Genomic DNA, 15,789 nt, shown 5'->3' with positions numbered 1-15,789 from the left:
GGAGTTTGTTATCCTAAAGGGGTAAAGACACACTCTGCTAGGGCAATTAGTGCTTTATGGGCTTTTCAGGCAGAAGTATCGATGGAAAAAGTATGCAATTCAGCATCCTGGAGTTCTGCAAATACTTTTTTAAAGCACTATCATTTAGATGTGGGATCTACTCAAGAGGCTAATGCTGCTTTAAAGATTTTGGAATCTGTGTGTGAATAAATTACTTTGATTTTGAACAGTGCGAAAAGTTAATTTCTATCCCTCCCTTTAATATTGCTCAGGTATATCACCCTTAGTGTGAAGGCTGCCATAGTGACCAGGGAAAAAAGAAAATTTAAATTCATACTTACCAGAATTTTCTTTTCCTGGTTACTATGGGCAGCATTCATACTAACCCCCCCTAGGGACATGCTTGGACAAAAAGACATGAGTAAGAGGGGAGTAGTGGATGTATATGGGGTTAAGGTAGGTATTTTTTGGAGGATTTTTTTTGTTAACCTGTCCTATCGGCTGGAGAGGTGGGGAATACCCTTAAGGTGGTCATACACGGGCCGATAAAAGCTGCCGACAGACCAAGTCGGCAGCTTATTGGCCCGTGTATGGGGCCCCCCGACGGGCTTCCCCGATCGAGATCTGGCCGAAAGTCTGCAGAGGTTGTCCAGACAAATTCGAAAAAGTCTGGGGCACATGAGCCAACACACTTGACCAATGGAGAAGAGAAGGATTACCCTCGCACAGCCTGGCCGTCCAGATAAACGTGAATCCCAGGTGCTCGGTGATAGAGGAATTGGAAGCCTCAAATACATCGTAGAAAAAGAACACACCGGCACATCATGGGTAATGCTAGCAGGAAAAGCCTTGCTTATTTATTGCGGATGCAACGTTTCGGGGCATAACCCCTTTGTCAAGCATGGCGTATATTAGTGCACATAGTATTTAAAAGCATAGCAATTAAGCTTGATTAGTGAAAGTGGTATTACAATATCCAAAAGAATATAAGAAAAAATCATAGAATATATACAAATGCAAAATTGTTTTAGCCGATAAACAGTGAATAAATGTTCTAGGCACACAATAAGCCATACCCTCATACTGTACAATAGAGAAACAATATGGCACCCCCTACCCATATGTATAAATTAGGGATGCACCGAATCCAGGATTCGGTTCGGGATTCAGCCTTTTTCAGCAGGATTCGGCCGAATCCTTCTGCCCGGCCGAACCGAATCCAAACCCTAATTTGCATATGCAAATTAGGGGCGGGAGGGAAATAACGTGACTTTTGGCAGAAAATAAGGAAGTAAAAATGTTTTCCACTTCCCACCCCTAATTTGCATATGCAAATAAGGGTTTAGACTCGGTTCGGTATTCGGCCGAATCTTTCATGAAGGATTCGGGGGTTCGGCCGAATCCAAAAAAGTGGATTCGGTGCATCCCTAGTATAAATATCCTCATACTGTACTTATAAACAAATATATAGAACAATTAACTAATTGCTAAAAGGCCAATAATGAAGTATAAATATTATTTATAAATAGGGTTTATATTCTGTGTAATTACTCCCTGAGGGTCCAGAAGGTCCATTAATAGACTCAGCCCTCACTTAGAGGTTATGTCTCTGCCTTATGCATACGGTTCTTCTGGACTCTTTCTGTTGAAGAGAGGGGTTTCTAGATATAACAGAAACATAAACAGTAGTTGTTACTGTTAATTAGCCCAAAGTTGTAGCCCCGAATGCTGTTTTATTCAATTATCACAATTACCCAGTGACCTAGTGAGGGGTCAAGGGCATCACACTCTTAGTACAAGGACAGAGGAGATAAGCTGGATAATAGAATGTGGTTAATTGGGAGCAGGAAACAGATCATTGAACCTGAGGTTGGCTTCATCATGCCTATGTCTTATTATTCTGCTGTGATTGGTCTGTTAGGCTGACCCCCCAATTTAGCATCACCTGTTTTCACTGCCTCTCTCAGATATGAAGCTCCCATGTGTTATACAGTCAAGCGAGATACGGGTATAGCAATGGTTATGCACCAGGTTTTGGGAAGAATCCACACAATGTAGAAATATGAGTCATCTTTCACAGACACAGAATCCTTGTTAAAAATATCGGTTTCGTACAGAATTATAAACCCTTGAACTCATAGAAGTCAAATGCAGAAACTGTGATTACTCAGGCTTGCTGCTGAATGGATTTTATAAAATAAACATTGAACATTGAGTCTGGCCAAGGACAAACGGGATGTTTTCTTGCCTGTGATTAATGTTGGCTACAGCAGGAGATAAAACAGTCCTTGTTACCTATCCATTGGCTTAAATGAATTGCCACTGGGGAAACATACGCTGCTGGGCTACATTTAGAAATTTGGGGAAACTTTTTCCCTTTTTACTCAGCAGTGATCCATATGTTAGAGGAAAAAAGGGACATTTTGTCACCCACTGTAGCTGAAATTAATCACAGGCAACAAAATGTCCCTTGTGTCATTGCCCTTAAGGCTAGGGCCAGATGATGCAGACAATTGTGGGTTCTCTGCAGGCGGAGAATGCCCTGCTGCTTCCCTTGTCTTCTGAAGGTGGATTTCTGTGCGAAATGCAAAATGTTGTGTTCCGTGCCAAAACCCAATGCAACTGCTTGAATCTGAGAGGAAACTATTCTTCTGGGTGCATGCAGAGCAGGAGCAGAGAAGCAGTGGACAGGGTCAGACTCGGCCAGTGGGACAATTTTTATTTGCGCAAATATTTTGTCATTAAAGTCAATGGGCTTCCGAATAATTCTGACGCACGACAATTTTTTTTTGTCATGGAGGATTTTTCACCTGCGATTACTAAATGTAGTTTCGTAAAGCGCAAAAATTCGCCTTGAATCCATGCCTGCCGAATTTATTCGCCCATCACTAACTACAACCCATACATCTGTGACAGCCATCAGTAAATACATTTACACACAATGAGTAAACCCTCAGATCAGACAGGGATTTCAGCCTCCTGTCTTGTTTCTGTAATACAGACTGCTGAAGTGTAACATCTGCTCAAGGTTTCATTATCCTGACCAATACAGTTAATTAATTGCCCCCACCGACTGCATCAGCCACATTTTTCCAACAATCTTTCCCACTAGAAACAATCTGAAAAGCATCAACCTGAAAGGGAGTTTAAATCCCACTGCCGATACGATTCCATTGTATCAGTGCCAAGCCGATATCTGTTTCCTGGTGCAGTTGGATTGGCACTAACCACGGTGCAAGTAAATGAGAAAAACCTTTCAGCACCAGGGACAGATCCTAGGATTCATCATAGGAAACAACACAGATTGGAGCTGCCATTCCTACACATCGGGCACCCTGAGTAGGGGCGCTTCGCCAATGAGGCGACTTGAGACTGTCGCCTCAGGTGGCAGCGCCCCACTAGGTACCAGGGGCGGCAAAATTGCTGCTCCTGGTACTTTAAGAGCCGAAGTTTCTAGAGCAGAGTGTGCAGTTAGGCTCTCTGCACTAGTGCACTGGCCCTCTCTGCTGCCCTGGTGGACCTCCCCGGACCCCCTCAGGCGCAAAAAGGTAAGCGCACGAGGGAGGGGGGCGGCTGCAACTGCTGCTGCCTCGGGCGATGGAGTGACCAGGATCGCCCCTGATCCTGAGGGCTGTGTTGCAGCTCTGATACCTGTGATGCTATCAAACCTTTGTTCCTGCTGTATGTATGCATTAGAACTCCAAGACTTATTCTTTATACAACTCCCAGCATTTGAGATGCTCAAAGACCTTGGCTTCCAGACAGGGGCAATAAGGCACCAAGAGCTCAATCTGCCCCTGAGTCTCTGAGGATGATGCTTTAACCCCTGAATTGCTGGAAATAAGTGTTATTTTGTCATTTGCTTTGCTGTGTCTGGGTGAATTTCAGTTCTAGATGTGGTAGCTAGAGAGCTGAGGGGGTTAATGTTCTCTTGTCATTTCTTTATAATTACTGGCAGAGGATTTATTGGGAATATGACTGGATAAGCAATAATAACTCCAACAACTCCATTAGGTCCACCCAAGAACCAACCAAACTCAAGGGGGTGCTCTCATCTCAGTATCATACCACCTCTTCCTCTTCTGCTGAAACAAACCTTTTTTGTTATACACTTCCATTATATAGCAATAACACGTTTAAAGGCTCTTTACAGTTGGTCTTCATTTTCGTTTGGTTGCTGGTTTAGAGCTTTGTTCTGTGATTCTCCAGTCTGGCATTTGCCCTTTTATCTGTCTTTTAGAATCACATTTCCCTAGCTAAAAGGAATAGAAATATAAAATAATGAAGCCTTTCTTGTTACTGGGGGACAGTAACCTTAGCAACCATTGTACATTTCAGAATAGTAATATTAAAGCACACACGGAAAAGCAATTGGAACCTAACAGTGCTCATAGTTTGCTAGATGCTAGCTATTGATTTTCCTTTAAAAAAACACATTTTCCTTTTTAATGAATGCATCCCATAAGCGCATAAAACTTCCAGCCACCCAAGCTGCATTAGAACTCCAAGACTTATTCCTTATACAACTCACAGCCTTTGAGATGCTCAGAGTTGCTTGGTTACCATGGGATTCTGGGATTTGTAGTCCAGCACGAGTAAGAGAGTCCAGTATTCTGACTATATCCCTTCCCATGTTCACATGCCTTATCCCATTGTCTGTGCATGATTCTCTCAGCAGTTGCACAAGCAGAGGAAACATGATGTGAATTCTAATGAGTTTTATCTTTCTGCCCACTCCCAGCCAATCACAATCACTCTCAACCAGGTCTTCAGGACACTGTTACTGGGTAAGACATTAATATGCTTGCTGGTACCCAAGTGCATGGTGGGGAGTCAGCTCTTGTACCTGTCACTCTGGGTTTGTTTTCTCCCTAATCCCCTAGAAAATGACAATGTCACACACACAATGCTGGGCTGGGGACAAGCTCATAGCGCTGTGGTAGGTTCTACATTATTCATCGTCCTCTGACTGTCTGCATGCAGGAGGTCTCATACTGATCTTGTATTCCTGATAAAGGATTATTGTCATAGCTCTTCCCACTAAATATCTAACAGCGCATACCTGAGGTTCTATAAAGTTGGGGGACATCATGATTATGAGGGGGGAGGGCATTTGTAGGATTTATAAAGGGCAAGTTACATCTCTCTGCCTGTGAATGATAATTTCTTACTTCTTAACCTCCTAGTCCTTGTCTCTATTAGTTGGTCAGAACTAATTACATTGGCAGTGGGGGTCCTACCCAGACTGTTGCACATGGACAAATGGCCATAAATATAGATCATATAAATGGCATAAAGATACAGTTCAGTATAAGGGTAGACCATGCTCCCTCCTTATATATATAGACTCTGCCTTTCCAACACTGGTAACTGGGAGGCTTCAGTGCTGCATTCATGCACAACAGCTTCTAAATAACAAGCACCTTTATTTCTCTTATTGACACAAAGAGGCATGAAGCCCCCATGGTCATAATAATAATGAGAGAGACTCAAGGATACAGTATAATTTGTGCCATTTGCACATGTGTGTACCAAACAAACACATCCCCACACAGTATATTTCCATAAGTCCCAATATAAAGGGGAATGTTTTGGGAGATACATCTAATGTGGGGTGCAGAGATTTCAGCACAGCCCTGCACAGCATATTTGCATAAGTCTCTATATAAAGGGGAATAAAAAAGGACTTCCGGACCTTTTGTAAGTCCCTGCACCCTCAGAAAGATACTGCCAATCAGGGTGTCAGACAGAATGGGATTAAATGAGATAACGAGATGAAATTGTACTGCTGCCAAAGATTTTTATCCCAGGAACTGACTAAGTTCAGACCCGATTCTCTCACATCCATTTGCTGTGCTCGGAGAGAAATACCCAATATTTGGGCAGGAGGCAGCGATGCCATTAGTCAGTTTGATGCAGCGTTAGGCTATTGATTTCCATTCTTACTTGCCTGTATCTTGTAACACAACAGATTTCTTCTATGCCTCATGTCAGCACTGCTACAGTGAGCGATACCCTGTCCCTTCTCATTAATAATAAGTCCAATTACATGGAAACACTGGGAGACTCTCTAATTTCATTCAGAAAAATCTGATAAATCCAGTTCAAATGTCTTTAAACTGAAGTGAAATCATAATGAGTCTGTTTGAGCCTTTTTTCAGATGAGAATTGATTTTCTCCTCTGTTTTCATAAAAAAATACTGTTGCTGGAGAGAAACGCATCTCTGTTCTCCACATGGCACTGTAACTGACGCTTCCTACTGTTTTTATTGCTTACATGGGAATAGGAAGAGGAAAAATAATACAGGTATAACAATTGGGCAAACTGGCGAATTTATACTTACCTTCCTTCCTGCTTTCTTTCTAGGAATCTATTCTTTCCATCTGCTTGCTAGGAAAAGATTAACTTTTGCTTTCTTTCTATGAATCTATACTTTATGTCTGCTTGCTAAGAAAAGTTTCCTTCCTGCTTCTTTTCTAAGAATTTATACTTCATATCTGTTTGCTGATACAAGCTTCCTTTCTGCTTTCTTTCTTGGAATCTATATTTCCTTTCTGCTTGTTAATAAAAACTTCCTTTCTTGGAATCTGTACTTCCTGTCTGCTTGCTGATAAAAGCTTTCTTTCTGCTTCCTTTCTATGGATCTTTACTTCCTGTCTGCTTGCTGATAAAAGCTTCTTTTCTGCTTCCTTTCTAAGGAATCTGTACTTCCTGTCTGCTTGCTGATAAAAGCTTCTTTTCTGGTTCCTTTCTAGCAATATATACTTCCTGCCTGTTGAGAAAAATGTCCTTCCTTTCTATAAATCTATTATTAGAAAAAGTGCTGCTTCGTACAGAGCAAATTGCTGAGTAAACACAAGGCTTACAAGAACTTATTCTTCATTTCTGCTTGCTGTAAAAACTTCCTTCCTGCTTCCTATATTGGATGTTTCTACTTACTTTATGGTTACAGTGTGAAGCATTCTTACTCCTTTATTTCTGGTAATATGTACTTTTTTTGCTGGTTAAAGGGATACTGTCATGGAAAAAAAAATGTTTTCAAAATGAATCAGTTAATAGTGCTGCTCCAGCAGAATTCTGCACTGAAATCCATTTCTCAAAAGAGCACAGATTTTTTTGTATTCAATTTTGAAATCTGACATGGGGCCAGGCCCGGACTGACAATCTGTGGGTTCTGGCAAATGCCAGAGGGGCTGCTATAAGGTCCCATAAAAAGTCAGTATTTAGTGGGCTGGTGGGGGCTGTTTGGGCCTCTGTGTGGGCTGATTGGGCCTCTGTGTACCTGAAATGCCAGGGCCTATTTTAATTCTCAGTCCGGACCAGCATGGGGCTAGACATATTGTCAATTTCCCAGCTGCCCCAAGTCATGTGACTTGTGCTCTGATAAACTTCAATCACTCTTTACTGCTGTACTGCAAGTTGGAGTGATATCTACCCCTCCCTCCCCCCCCCCAGCAGCCAAACAAAAGAACAATAGGAAGGTAACCAAATAACAGCTCCCTAACACAAGATAACAGCTGCCTGGCAGATCTAAGAACAACACTCAATAGTAAAAACTCATGTCCCACTGCAACTCCTTCAGTTACATTGAGAAGGAAAAACAGCAGCCTGCCAGAAAGCATTTCTCTCCTAAAGTGCAGCCACAATTCACATGACCAGGGGCAGCTGGGAAATTGACAAAATGTCTAGCCCCATGTCAGATTTCAAAATTGAATATAAAAATATCTGTTTGCTCTTTTGAGAAATGGATTTCAGTGCAGAAGTCTTCTGGAGTAGCACTATTGACTGATGCGTTTTGAAAAAAACATGTTTTCCGATGACAGGATCCCTTTAAGAACTCCCTTACTAATTTATATCTACTTTATGCTTGCTGGGAAAAGCTTTCTTCTCGCTTCCTTCCATGAGGTTTATACTTGCTTTCTATGTGCCAGGAGATACTTCCTAAAGGAAGTATGCTTCTTTTCTAGAGCATTTATATTATTTATATGTTCTGCTTGCTTGGAGAAGCCTATTTCCTGCTTCCTTTCTAAGAAGTGCATACCTGATTTGTCCTATGCAGATTTCAATTTATGTATATACTGTACGTAGCTGCTCAGCAACATAAATAATATCAATAACATCATGTCTTTGAGGTAAATCCATTCTGCCATTCAGCAAACAGGAAATAACACATCAATCAAAAGAACAAGATTAAAATTCCTTTTATTTTGGAGGAAACTTGAGCAAATGGGAAAGAGGAATTTTTTCTGTGCCAGGAGATTTCTGGTGAGGAGAAGATTCCTGCTTGGGGTAAGGGAGAGTAATAAAATGAGCTGAATGACCGAGGCAGGGGTAACATAAACAGTGCTTATAAGATGATAGGCCGGAGATTAGCAGTTTCATTTGGATCTTTTAATAATATGCTGTAAGAATTATTTTGTTGGGTTGGGGCTATGGAATTAGCCCTGTGAAACTGTGATGCATTTCTTGACTGCCGGTGGCATATCTTGGTGTTACTGATCCAACAACAACAACCTCATTTAAGGGCCCCTCTGCTCGCTTCAATAAGGTGCTGGCAGGGAGTTTGAGTTAAATCAGAAGTAGCAATCAAAGCCTTTCATAACTGATCCACTGAACTCTAATCGGCTTCCTAATGATCTCCTTTCCTTTCCCTTTCTACTCTTTCCAACTGTTTGGCCTTACTCTCCCTCATCCTTCTATTTTCTCCCCTCTATATTTCTCCTCTCCTCCTCATGTGTCTCTCTACTCCCTAACCCCATTTCTCTTCTCCTTTCTCCTTCTGTCTCTCATTCCCTCTCCCTTCCTTTTCTCTTCTACCCCAATTGTTTGGCTTTACTCTCTCCCCATCCTCCCTCTTCTCTCCCCTTCTATATTTCTCATCTCCATTGTCTTTCTACTCCCTAACCCCCTTTCCCTTCTTCTCTTTCCTTCTGTGTCTTCTGTGTCCCCTTTCCTTTTCTATTCTAGTCCCCCCTGTTTGTCCTGTCTCCCATCCTCCCGTTTCTCTCTCCTTCTTTTTCTTCTTTCCTCTACATTGTTCTCTTTACTGCCTAACCCCCATTTAGCACTGTATATGTTGATATTTATGGTTCCCTACATAGTTCTTGTAGAACAGGGATCCCAATGATTGGCCCCTGAGAAACATGTTGATTCTCACCTCTTTGATTTTGTCTTGGAAGTACATAAATAGGCTGCTGTAGGCTTGTGGTCTATGGGGGGGGGGGGGGTACCTGGAAATCACAGCACTTATTTGCCTCCAGGAACTGTATTGCTACTTAACATTTGAATGTGACTCACAGTTGCCATGATGGAGGAACAGAGACATCTAATGGCCAATTACAGTAGTGCAGGTAGTTATTTATACACCTCACATCTGCCACCTGGAACACAGTGAAATGCTGCCACCTAGAGAACATTACTGCGCAGTGAACTATATATGTAAATAAGGGTTTTTTGTTGGTATTCATTGTGCATTTTGTTTTAATAAAAACTGACTGTTGCTTTCTTCGTTTTATATTTTAAAGCAAAGAGAAAATCACAGTGACCTGGAAACCACTTTGACTTTATGCACAATCCTATTTCTTTGTTTCTTCAGAGTATTTGTGGGAAGAGTAAACGTTATTTAGTTACCTAGAGAAGAGACAGTTGAGGGGGAATATGATCACTATCCGCCATCCACATCCACTGCCACCTCTCATCTTAAACCTTTCTATTTTGCAGCTCACTTCTCTGAATTCCCTGAATTTCCCCGTAAGGAGCACTCTATCAATCTCTTCAAGCAAAAAAGATTCAACCATTTGAAGCACTAGAACATTAGTGTAGTCCTGGGACAATACCATAACCTTGTGCATGTTTGCCCTTCAATTTGTGCCTGTATATTATCCACCCACTTAGACCTTAAGCTCTATGGGACAGAGTCTCTCTCAGCACTTATCACTTAAGCTCTGTGTACTTCTAAATATTTATTGCTCATTATGTAATCGTCTTCCTTGTGCACTTTTCATATATTGTGTGATAGTACAGTGCTGCATATCCTTACAGTGCTTTATCAATAAAGTTAGAAATACATTCATATAAATATCTTAGGGGCAGTAATGAAAGTACAGAGAAGATCGACTGAGCTAATAAAGGGAAATGAAGGGCTCAGCTATGGGGAAAGGCTGGGATTGGTTACACTGCAGAAAAGGCAGTTAAGGGGGATATGATCAAATATAAATATATAAAGAGCAGTAATGAAATAAAGTACAGAGAAGAATGACTTAGCTGAGAAAGGGAATAGAAGGGCTTGGTTATGGGGAAAGGCTGGCCAAATTGGGATTGGTTACTCTGGAGAAGAGGCAGTTCGGGGGAGGGGGTTATGATCACTATTTATAAATATCATATCACATTTTTTATCTCTCTAATGCCTTATTTACCAGCATGTCCTTCCAGCAGGCACGAGGGAATCAATTCTGAAAGGAGGTTCCATCTTAATATCTGGAAAGTGTTATTACAGGTAGAGCTGGGAAGTCGTGGGATTCTATCAGTGAATCAGTTGAAAATATAAATTGGCTGAAATTAACTTGTGGTGAAAATTTGATCCTGGGAGCGGTCCAATTGCTTTCTCAGAGTCCGGAAGAAATCTCCCTCGGCCAACCAATTACTATGTATAACCAGATCCTCTTTCCTTTAAATAATAAACTCATCTAAATCTGTAAATGTGAGGCATCGAGGTTTCCTATTTCTTTTTAAAGACTGCAAGTTACTCAGATCATGCAGAATCGATTTTAAGAGAAGTTCCCCCTTTGCAAAACCAGTTGCTGCACATGATAGTACCCATGGGAGTAAAGGTGAATCCAGGTGCCACATGGGTTTGTTTTACTGCTGGAGTGTCGGACTGGCCACCATAAAACCTTAGACAGTGGGACAACTTTCCAAACTATTTTTCCTCCTTTACTCACTCAACCTATTTAGGCTCCTAGTCTTTTATATCTACTTACTATTCTCTTCCATTATTAAGCATTTTTTCCCATAAAAAATAGGAAATTACCATAAAATAGGCTAAATGTTAGAAGCAAAAGGGCTTACTGATGCCTGGGCCCACCAGGAGTTTTCCTGGTATCCCGGTGGGCTGGAGAGATCTGGAAACTCTATGGGTTTGGGAAGACCTAGATGTCTATATATATGTATATGTATATATACAATACCCCAGCACTGGGATATTGTACAGTAGAACCTCAGTGGCTCCTGAAGGCAGGGAATGATACCTTACTATTAATATGTTAATAGTAAAAAAATGAAGCAGGAAGGGGTGGGACCCTTACTATCAGAGGGGGGGTCAGCTGGTTGTTGAAAACAAAATAAAAGCGCAGATTCTGAACTCATATTTTTCATCTGTCTACACAAATGAGGAACCAGTAAGTGAAGGTTTCCTTCTTAACAGTCCCAATTCTAGTAATACAACTAATGATGCATGGTTCACACATGAGGAAATTCAAAAGAGACTAGAATATGTTAAGATTAACAAAGGTCCAGGGCCAGATGGTATTCATCCCAGGGTAATTGAAAACAAAATAAAAGCGCAGATTCTGAACTCATATTTTTCATCTGTCTACACAAATGAGGAACCAGTAAGTGAAGGTTTCCTTCTTAACAGTCCCAATTCTAGTAATACAACTAATGATGCATGGTTCACACATGAGGAAATTCAAAAGAGACTAGAATATGTTAAGATTAACAAAGGTCCAGGGCCAGATGGTATTCATCCCAGGGTAATTGGCGAGCTTAGCTCTGTGATTGCCAAACCTCTTTACTTAATTTTTCAGGATTCATTGAGATCTGGCATAGTGCCGAGAGACTGGCGAATTGCTAATGTGGTGCCTCTATTCAAAAAAGGATCCTGTTCTCAGCCTCAAAACTATAGGCCAGTTAGTCTGACGTCAGTGGTAGGAAAGCTTTTCGAAGGGTTAATAAAGGATAAGATACTGGACTTCATAGCAAATCATAATACTATGAGTTTGTGCCAGCATGGTTTTATGCGTAATAGATCTTGCCAGACTAACTTAATTTCTTTTATTGAGAATGTAAGTAGAGACCTCGATTCTGGGATGGCAGTGGATGTGACTTTGCTAAAGCATTTGATACAGTGCCACACAAAAGGTTACTGGTTAAATTAAGGAATGTTGGCCTGGAACATAGTATTTGTACCTGGATAGAGAACTGGCTAAAAGATAGACTACAAAGAGTGGTGGTGAATGGAACATTTTCTAATTGGACCAGTGTTGTTAGTGGAGTACCGCAGGGCTCTGTACTAGGTCCCTTGCTTTTCAACTTGTTTATTAATGACCTGGAGGTGGGCATTGAAAGTACTGTTTCTATTTTTGCAGATGATACTAAATTGTGCAGAACTATAGGTTCCATGCAGGATGCTGCCACTTTGCAGAGTGATTTGTCTAAACTGGAAAACTGGGCAGCAAACTGGAAAATGAGGTTCAATGTTGATAAATGCAAGGTTATGCACTTTGGCAAAAATAATATAAATGCAAGTTATACACTAAATGGCAGTGTGTTGGGAGTTTCCTTAAATGAGAAGGATCTTGGGGTCTTTGTAGATAACACGTTGTCTAATTCTGGGCAGTGTCATTCTGTGGCTACTAAAGCAAATAAAGTTCTGTCTTGTATAAAAAAGGGCATTAACTCAAGGGATGAAAACATAATTATGCCTCTTTATAGGTCCCTGGTGAGGCCTCATCTGGAGTATGCAGTTCAGTTTTGGACTCCAGTCCTTAAGAGGGATATAAATGAGCTGGAGAGAGTGCAGAGACGTGCAACTAAATTGGTTAGAGGGACGGAAGACTTAAATTATGAGGGGAGACTGTCAAGGTTGGGGTTGTTTTCTCTGGAAAAAAGGCGCGTGCGAGGGGACATGATTACACTTTACAAGTACATTAGAGGACATTATAGACAAATGGCAGGGGACCTTTTTACCCATAAAGTGGATCACCGTACCAGAGGCCTCCCCTTTAGACTAGAAGAAAAGAACTTTCATTTGAAGCAACGTAGGGGGTTCTTCACAGTCAGGACAGTGAGGTTGTGGAATGCACTGCCGGGTGATGTTGTGATGGCAGATTCAGTTAATGATTATAAGAGTGGCTTGGATGATTTTTTGGACAGACATAATATCAAAGGCTATTGTGATACTAAGCTCTATAGTTAGTATAGGTATGGGTATATAGAATTTAATTAAAAGTAGGGAGGGGTGTGTGTATGGATGCTGGGTTTTCATTTGGAGGGGTTGAACTTGATGGACTTTGTCTTTTTTCAACCCAATTTAACTATGTAACTATGTAACTAACGGGCAAGATATGGTGGCGTTATACAATTATGTACCAGTAGATGTCCCTGTAAGACCCCTCCCTCTTCACCAGCTGGCCAGTGTAGATATGAAGAATCCAGTGACTGTAGTTTTAGGGTGGTTGCAGACGTGGCTACTGGGGGAGATTAGTCGCGCATCGACAAATCGCCTCTTCTTCGAGCGACTAATTTCCCCTAAATGCCTTCCCGCCAGCTAGAATGTAAATCGCCGGCAGGATGGAACTCGGATCGCTTTGGCTTTCAGAAGTCGCCTGAAGTTTCCTTGTGAGGCGACTTCGGGCGACCTCAGAAAACGCTGGCCCGCTGGCAATTTACATTCTAGCCGGGAACGCATTTAGGCATTAGTCGTCTGAAGAAAAGGCGCTAGGCAACTAATCTCCCCCTGTAGCCACGTCTGCCAACACCCTAATGGTCACTAGAAAGTTTCTCAGCAGCGAGACTCTACTTTCCTTAAATACCCAGTACTGGTCAGATCTTCTCAATCCCCAGCCACTCCCTGTAGGCCCGGGGCGAAACCCTCTTCATTCACTTTACCTACACATTTATTCTCTCATACAGAAATAAGGAATGACCATGGTACAGGCTTTCCAGCTGAGTAGAGAAGCCTGTGGGACTGCTGGTAATTTTCCTGGTGCCATAAACATTTTATCAAGCCTAATAACCTGTATTTGTTATGAGAATCCTGTCACTCTCATGTCCATCCTCCTTGTTCTCCATCATCCTGGGGTGAGACATACATAATGAGAATGTATGGAGGAGCTGGATAGAGAGATGAATACCCCTGAGTGACAGAAGGGTAAATAACTCTTTGCTGCCTCCAGTGTTTATTACAAATCAGCGACATGTTTCCTACAGAAGCTCAAGGCGCCTGTCACTGCACCCAGACAGGAATTCAATTTATAGTTATTGACGGTGTCCTTGCAGCCTGGGTAGCTGTGATATAATGGAGGGACTAAATGAGATGTGAGTTATTCTTTTGCCTGTATGCTGCAATAAATAATCCCATAGCACATACAGACAGGAGCAGAACATGGGCTGTTGTTTTATAAGAGACAAACATAAGGGTTGCTTGGCCTCCCATTGCAGAGATCTTTAAATAGTGTCTAGAAAAAATATCCAATGGCACACAGAACTGCTGCAAGCAAGGAACACCTTGCACGTTTAATGAGGAATAGTTCCTTACTTGCAGTAGTTCTGTGTGCCTTTGGATATTTTTTTAGCTATTGGATTTGGATTTGAATTAATTTGGATACGGGTGTGCGAGAGCCAGGTTCTTATTGCATTTTAAATAGTGTTACAAGGTAATAATGCCCTCTGCTGGCTGTAGAAATGAGCTGCAGGTAATGAATCTGAATGACTAGTCTCACCAGCTGTATTTTACTATTAAGAAACACAGAACAAGATTTCATCCAAATTCACGGGCACAACCCAACTATACGGCAGTTATGCATCAACTTCACGCATTGGGCAGGCCTCCCACTCAATTTATTGGGTCGTATTAATCTTATAAAAATGGTTGTATTGCCCAAATTACTATATCTATTTCATAATTCCCCAATCCCTCTTCCAGCTCATATGTTTGCCAAGCTAGATTCGATGGCTCGCTCCTTCATATGGGCCAATAAACAACCACGCATAAGCCTCAAGACATTAACTGCCCCCAAAAACAAAGGTGGATTATCAATGCCACACTTTTTCCTGTATTACTTAGCCACACAGCTGGTTTATGTAGCGTGGTGGTTTTCCTCCCCGGCCGACAATGCAGCCTTTTTCATATCAGCGGAGGCAGCTGGATCAATTGAATCACTTGCTAACGTTCCCCTACGGGGGTCCACTCAAAGGGTGTGAACCCCTTCTACTATAAGTATGTTGCCGAAGATATGGGAAACGGCCCTCAAGTATGACACAGAGGCACGAAACCTTGTTTCTCCCTTGACACCTATATGGTGTAACCCCCGCATGGGTCATTTTATGTCCATTCCGGACCCAGCACTGTGGACAAAGTACAAAATTAAATATGTGGGACAACTGTACCAAACCCAAAACTTTAAATCTTACGAAACTTTAGCAACGGAATTTAATCTCCCTAGACATATGTGGTTCAGATACCTACAGCTCCGACATGCAGCAAATAGCCAGTTCCCTGCTCCTCCCAGGGTATCCCTCTCAACACTTGAGGAAGGGCTCAGGGCACCTGTCAAGAAAGGGCTAACCTCCCGGATCTATTCTATTCTCAACAAGCAAAGGGGAAATCCCTTTGCACATAGCTACGCTAAGTGGGTAACTGATATGCCGCAGTTAGACCTAGAAGACTGGGACGACATCACCCACTCATACTTGCCTTCCGTTATTAGTAGTAATGATACACTGATACAGTACCGCACAATACACAGAACTTACCTCACACCGGCAAGGTTGCACTCAATGGGCCTTAT

The sequence above is a fragment of the Xenopus laevis genome, chromosome 9_10S (assembly GCF_017654675.1).
Source record: "Xenopus laevis strain J_2021 chromosome 9_10S, Xenopus_laevis_v10.1, whole genome shotgun sequence".
Taxonomy (NCBI): domain Eukaryota; kingdom Metazoa; phylum Chordata; class Amphibia; order Anura; family Pipidae; genus Xenopus; species Xenopus laevis.
The sequence above is the reverse complement of the archived record's forward strand: the minus strand, read 5'-3'. Positions refer to the sequence as shown.